Consider the following 7,551-nt stretch of genomic DNA (forward strand, 5'->3'; position numbering starts at 1 on the left):
CACACACACACACCCCCAGGTCCACAAATTCTGGGTCTCCCCTTCCTCCCTCCAACCCCCCCCCCCCCAATATACCTCCAAAGGTGCAAGAGAGACCTGGCCTCCTGCTCCCTTTCCATCCTTACTCTTTGCAGCTCTGGATCCTGCAGCTTCAGCTGGGAAGGAGGAGGAGGAGGAAGAGGCGTCCGGGTTTAAATCCTCTTATTTTCAGGGAGGGGATGCAAAATGCCAACATGCAAAATTTGCAGTGTCTTGAGGGGATGGGAAGGATGCAGAGTCCCTTAATTTTTAAGAAATCAAAACACCGACAATTTCCCTCTCCTTGCAGCCCAAAAGCCCACTCTGCAATGGATCCAGGGCTGGTCAAAGGCGAAAAAAGGATGTACACGCATCTCTCCCCCGGCGTCACCCATTCACACGTTCTTCCTCACTGACACGCGTCTGGTTCCTTTTCTTGCGGCAAACGGAGGGAGGGGAGTTCCAGCCTCTCCGGCCACGCCCCCTGTCACAGCCCGGACCAATCAGAACGCAGGTTGGGAAAAAGAGGAGAGGGAAGCTCCGCCCCCTTTTAACCCTTCCTTCCCTGCAAAGCTCCAGAAAAAGCAAGAGAGGGACCAGAACCCACGCTTTTGGGATGATGGGGATGATGGGTTATGCAGCTTAGTTTGGGTGACAAAGAAGCAGCCCTGGGGCCCATAAAAACACCAAAGTTATTTATATTTCTTTCCAGGATTTATTTATATATCTATATATTTATATTATTAATTAATTAATTTCATTTCATTTTTATGCTGCCTTGCAGCTCACAAGACAAGAAAGATTTTGATGTTGTACAATAAAAAATGTAAAACAATTAAAACCATTGAGCTCCAAGAAAGGGACCCAAGGCGGCTCCCAGGATAAAAACACCTTTACAATAAAAACCATCCAGTTAAGACAGTATAAAATCCACATAAAAACATGCAAAAACATCACTAAGTAAGGCACTAGATCAGGGGTGCATCTACATTGTAGAAATGATGCAGTTTGATGCCATTTAAACTGCCATGGCACCATAGTACAGAGTCCTGGGATTTCTCAGAGAAGGCTGAAGACCTTCTCAAACTACAAGTCCCAGGATTCCATAGCACTTAAAGTGGGACCAAACTGCATTATTTCTAACGGTGTAGAGGCATCCTCAGCCCTCAATGTATCCCATATGACCACGGCTGTCGAAATAATGCACTTCACGCCACGGCTCCATCCAACAGGATCCTGGGATTCGTAGTTTGGCGAGGCTCCTGGGATTAGCCTCTTGGGCAGAGAAGGCTAAAGACCTTGCGGAAAACTACAAATCCCAGGAGCTCCCACACTTAAAGTGGTGTCAAGGGAATCCCCATTCATACAAAGATGCTCACTTGTGCACACATTCAAGAGCTAACAAAACGCAAGACGGTAGTGGATAGGAACTTGCGGGGTTGCAGAGAGCAATACTGAATTGGTTCCAGTATAATGTCAATAAAAGTATGGTGTCAATAAAAGCATAGTGTCTAGATCAAGGGAAGTAATAATGCCACTGTATTCTGCTTTGGTCAGACTTCACCTGGATTATTGTGTCCAGTTCTGGGCACCACAATTTAAAAAGGATGTTGAGAAACTGGAGCCATGTGTCCAAAGGAGGTTGGCTAAAATGGTGAAGGGTCTGGAAACCACAAAGTCCTATGAGGAACGACTGAGGGAGCTGGGGATGTTTAGCCTGGAGAAGAGAAGGTTAAGAGGTGATATGATAGCCCTGTTTAAATACTTGAATGGATGCCATACTGAGGAGGGATCAAGCTTGTTTTCTGCTGCTCCAGAGACTATGACCTAGAACAATGGATGCGAAATACAGGATAAGAGATTCCACGTCAACATTAGGAATAACTTCCTAACAGTAAGGGTTGTTCGACAGTGGAACACACTCCCTTGGAAAGTGGAGTCTCCTTCTTTGGAGGTGTTTAAACAGAGGCTGGATGGCCATCTGTTGGGGATGTGTTGATTGGGATTTCCTGCATGGCAGAATGGGGTTGGACTGGATGGCCCTTCTTGGGGTCTCTTCCAACTCTACGATTCTATGATTCTATGACTCAATTGGGTGAGGAAACATATTGCAATGGAAATGGCTCAGCAAACTGCCTTGGGATTGTTGGGTGGCCAGCAATGCTGAGGAGTCGAGGGAGATATGGACAGAGAGTCTGTCTGACTGCAAGCTAGACCAAATTGGGGATGCTTTGGCAGACATATTTATAGGACAAAATGTATCCCAGGGCAGAATTTATTAACTAAATAAATTTTAATTTAATTTAATAAAATAATTAAATAAATTATTAATATTATTAATTTAATATTAATTTGATATCAAAACAAGGAGGTGTGGAGGGAGGCTAGACCTTCAGATAAGTAGTCTGTAGTCTGACCAAAGCAGAATACAGTGGCACTATTACTTCCCTTGATCTAGACATTATACTTTTATTGACACCATACTTTTATTGACATTATTTCGTTTATGAGCAAGACCCACAAGTGGTTTTTTGGTGCGTATTGATGATCTCTATTCCAGTTCAATTCAATCTTTGAATATTTCTGGCATTGGTATAATTTCATTTTGTACAGTCTGCTTTTTCATGACTGACGCTAATTTTGATTGATTATTTTTAGTTTCCTTGATATGGTCTCTGTATGCGCCTAATGTTATTAAGACTCTCTTTAACAATTTTTTTAATTTGCCTGTTTGAAATAATCTGTCGGTCACCATTATGTTTTCCTGTTCTAAATCTGATCATGCGCAATCATCCATGTTATCTTGATGTTCTTCATCTTCAGCGTTATCATCATTTGACTCATTTATAGTGTCTTCAATATGTTTTGTCTTTTTTGTGCGTTTTGCTGGAATATGTGGATGCTCAAACCCCATTAAATACAGTGATATGGCAAAGTGGTGTCTCTTTTATGGATGTTTTATTGTTAGCCACTTCGATCTTTTCGGAAAAGTGGGATACAAATAAATATTATTATTATTATTATTATTATTATTATTATTATCTTATATAAAATGGAAATTCAAAATTTGCTATTTGGAATTTATACTTTCTTTGAATATTTTCAAGCCATGGATGCTTGAATCTGTGGATAAAAAATCCATGGAGAAGGAGGGCTGACTGTACTTGCAGATTGTGTGTGTGTGTGTGTGTGTGTGCGCGCGTGTAGAGAGAGAGAGAAATATAATGCCAGTGGTAGGGTGTTTTGGAGAGAGTGTCATGAATTAGGACAGAATCACAGAGTTGGAAGAGACCTCAAGGGCCATCGAATCCAACCCCATTCTGCCATGCAGGAACTCACAATCAAAGCATCCCCGACAGGTGGCCATCCAGTCTCCATTTGAGTTGAGGTTGTATCTATACTGAAGAATTAATGCACTTTGACGCTTCTTTAACAGCCACGGCTCAATGCTATGGAATCCTGGGGTTTGTACTTTTGTGAACTATTTAGCCTTCTCCATCAGGGAGCTCCAATGCCACAACATACTACAAACCCCAGGTTTCCATAGGATGGAGCCATGACAGTGTCAAACTGCATCAATTCTGCAGAGTGGCAGCAGCGTATATTTGCATTATATTTAAAAATCGTCATTCTTCAATAACATAAAGCAGATTCTGCATAGCAAGCACCGAATCCTACCATCTCCTGAATTCTACTCTATTCATATCATGTAGTCCATGCACGTGGGAATACATTTGACTAGTGCTTGGATTAAAGTAGGCAAAAGGAAAATGCTCCTCACATTTGATTTCATCTGAAAAGGGGAAAAGCCTAAGCAATGGGATGTCCTTCTACTTGATCTCTGTTTGCCTCTTATTAGTTCCATGCTCCAGCAGCCCTGCCTTGGATGACCTCCTCTGCGGCATTCAGTACTATCTTCAGACTGATGTTGCTGAAAGTCAGACCTGGTGTTGCCTCCACCAATCCCCTTCTCATCCAGGCAGGACTCCATCTTTCCTTTTGCCAAATGATAAGACACTCACTGTAGATCTGCAGAATCTGCAGATGTGTCTCCCAGCAGATCGGCCAGTGGCTCATCCCTTGTGTACCGCAGTCCTCTGAAACCAGAGACCCAGAAGGATCGATGCTTTGTGTCCCCAAGTGAGAACATCCTGCTCCAGCCATCGGATCTGAGCAAGAACGGCGCCAGATTTAACACATGGCCCGGTGGTTCTTTAGAAACATCTACCCCTTTGGAACAATGCCCTGGCTGGGAATCTGCTTGTTGATGCAATTTTGCCAAATGTGGCTTTTGCATTTGCTCTGTTTTCATCAAGCACAAGAATATTTGTAGGCGTCATGGAGCTTTTAAATGTCCTGGAGATGATGGGCTTGCATTAGGAAAGGTTCGTCTTCTCAAGTCAGTCAGAGGAGCGGTTGTACCAGGCTGTGCATTCATCCAAGGCAAATGCATTGTGCCAAATGGGTCAGTAGACTAGTAAATGTCCTGCGTATGTGTGTCATTGGGGAAACACTGGTGTGAAGTCCCCACTCAACCTACTTCATGATAACACAGCCCTGTCTTAGAAGGTTGCTGTACAGATTCCACTTTTTTCCACATCTACAGTCTTGGTTCAGCTGCACAGCAATGCAATTCAAGACAAGGGTTGTGTAGCACAACTAACACTTGACTCTGCATCTGGAGATTTATGTGAAACAACCCCAATGTGGAATCTCAGCTGATAACATTCCTGGAAAGAACTAGGAGTTAAGGTAGGAGCTAAGCTTATAGGCTTATTCATCATATATATCTGGAAGTAATCATAAAGCTGGCAGAGATCCAAAGGGCCTTGCGGTGCAACCCCATTCTGCCATGCAGGAAGACAGAATCAAAGCACTCCTGACAGAGGGCCATCCAGCCTCTGTTTGAAATTCTCCAAAGAAGGAGACTCCACCAGACACCAAGGCAGCATACTCCACTGCCAAATTATTATTATTATTGTTATTATTATTATTATTATTATTAACCTTTATTTATGAAGCGCTGTAAATTTACACAGTGCTGTACATGCAATCTTTTTAGTCAGACGGATCCCTGCCCTCGGGCTTACAATCTAAAAAGACATGACACAGAAGGAGAAGGGAGTGGTGGCGGGAGAGGGTAAGAGGTCCAGCAGTTCCTCTCTACCTCCGAGGCCTGGACCAAGGCAGATGGACTGGAGGGAGGGATTGGCTTCAAAATGGAAGGTTAATCTTCATCCAGGGAAAATATATACTCTCAAGTAGGATAATACAAATACAATAAATAGCAATACAGGAAATGGTTTGATAAACAGGCACTAAAAGAACATCAGATGGTAAGCGACAATTATGCAATGCCTGGGAAGGCTTCTCTGAACAGGATGGTTTTCAACTCCATTTTGAAGCTAGTTAAAGAAGTGATGGCTCTTGCTTGTGGGGGAAGAAGGTTCCAGGAGTGAGGGGCCGCAAGTGAAAAGGGGCGAATCCGGGATGGGGCAGAGGAAATCCTGGGCTGGGACAGCAGGCCTTGACTACCAGAACGGAGTGCCTTGGTGGGAAGGCGAGGAGAACGAAGGTCTGATAAGTAAAGAGGGGCCAGTCCATGGAGGGCTTTAAATGTCGACAGCAGGAGCTTATACTGAATGCGGAAAGGGAGGGGGAGCCAGTGAAGGGATGCCAACACAGGAGAGATGTGGTCAGAGCGGTGGGTGGAAGTGATAATGCGTGCAGCCCTTATTGTCAGGAAGTTCCTCCTAATGTTGAGGTGGAATCTCTTTTTGCTCCAGGTCCTTTTTTCTGGAGCAGCAGAAAACAAGCTTGCTCCCTCCTCAACATGGCATCCCTTCAAACATTTAAATGGGGGTATCATACATCTTAACCATCTCTTCTCCAGGTTAAACATTCCCAGCTCCCAAGTCTTTCCTCATAAGGTATAGTTTCATAGAAATGGAAGTGGCAACCAGGGCCATCCATAAAAACATAGAATCACAGAGTTGGAAGAGACCCCAAGGACCATCCAGTCCAACCCCCTGCCATGCAGGAATACAGAGTCAAAGCACTCGGTCAGATGGCCATCCAGCCTGTGATGAAAAACCTCTGAAGAAGGAGACTCAACTACACTCTGAGGCAGTGTGTTCCACTGTCAAACAGCTCTCACCATTTGGAAGTTCCTCCTAATGTTTAGGTGGAATCTCTTTTCCTGTAGTTTGAATCCATTGCTCCAGGTCCTATTCCCTGGAGCAGCAGAAAACAAGCTTGTTCCATTGTCAAGATGACATCCCTTCAAATATTTAAACAGGGTTATCATGTCACCTCTTAAAGCTGGTAGCACCTTTGAGACTAACTGAAAGAAAGAAATTGGCAGCATGAGCTTTCGTAGACTTCAGTCCTCTTACTCGGATGCATTTGATGGGATGCATCCACCAAATGCATCTAAGGAAGTAGACTGAAGTTTATGAAAACTCAAGCTGCCAATTTCTTTCTTTCAGTTAGTCTCAACAGTGCTACAGGATCTCTCTGTGCACTTATTCTATAGACTAACACAGCTATATCTTTGTAATCAAAGCTATTAAAGAAAGAAAAAGAAATTGCCAGTGTGAATCCAAGGTGTTGGTGATAACACTGGGTCTTGGGCTGTGTCCACACAGATCAAATAACATGTCCTTCTCTTGTCACAACAATCAGTCCAGACGATGCAGGATACAATCCCTGAGTTTGCTGTGAATGTCTGGACATCATACAGCCAGTTCAGCACTGAAATGACCTTATGCTACTCTTAACATCGACTTTTAAAACTTGCCTTTTGCCCCAGTTCTTCCAAGAAAATCTGGCGCTTTCTGCAGTGATGCTGGGTGGCTGTTCACAATGCGTCCTGCTGTGCCGCCTGGTGCAACTGCTGGTGCGAGTTGTTGCCTCTGAGGTCAGAACAATGATGCACCTCATTTTCAGCCTCAAAGGGAGTGACTTGTGATGGTGGGCAGCACAGTATGCATTGGTAAACTGTATGAACCTTTCCACCTTGCATTGCTCTGGAATGCCTAGGTAACTAAGGTAGAGGAGAAGAGTAGAGAGAAGCTCGGACATTTTTTAAAAGCATCTGAAAATTGGGACAATAGAGGATTGATTGGGACTGTCTCTGCTAAAATAGACATTTGGAGGATATATGCCACCTTTCTGCTGAATATAGACAATACACAAGACTGTGCATTGTGTATCTGTCAATATGCCTGAGACCCAGTGTGGTGTAGTAGTTTCATTGCTGGATTAGGACTCCAAGAGACTAGCGTTCAAATCCATGTTCTGCCATGGAAACCTCACTCGGAAGAAATCTTGCCAAGAAAACCCTGTGATAGGTTCATGTTGGGGGTACCATAAGTCAGAAATTACTTGAAGACACACAATAACAATGTGCCTCCCGTTTCGACAATCCTAGCGTATCAAGGGGTACACAGACAACACAGCTGATTAGCTAAGCAACATCCAAGAAAGCACAATTGGACGGGCAACAGTTACACTTGTCAACCTCTGCTTACA

At 43.7% G+C, this 7,551-nt stretch overlaps 1 protein-coding gene across 1 annotated transcript in view; it reads right to left on the reverse strand.

Moving 5' to 3' along the window:
* Positions 1 to 422, reverse strand: part of LZTS3 (leucine zipper tumor suppressor family member 3) — an 85,000-nt gene extending 84,578 nt beyond the window's left edge. The window contains exon 1 of the mRNA XM_089526378.1: positions 126 to 422. The gene's annotated coding sequence lies outside the window, so the exon portion shown is untranslated. The remainder of the gene's footprint in view (positions 1 to 125) is intronic.
* Positions 423 to 7,551: the final 7,129 nt, after the last annotated feature.

The sequence above is a fragment of the Sceloporus occidentalis genome, unplaced genomic scaffold (assembly GCF_023333645.1).
Source record: "Sceloporus occidentalis isolate IW3139 unplaced genomic scaffold, rSceOcc1.0.p SCAF_5, whole genome shotgun sequence".
NCBI lineage: Eukaryota > Metazoa > Chordata > Lepidosauria > Squamata > Phrynosomatidae > Sceloporus > Sceloporus occidentalis.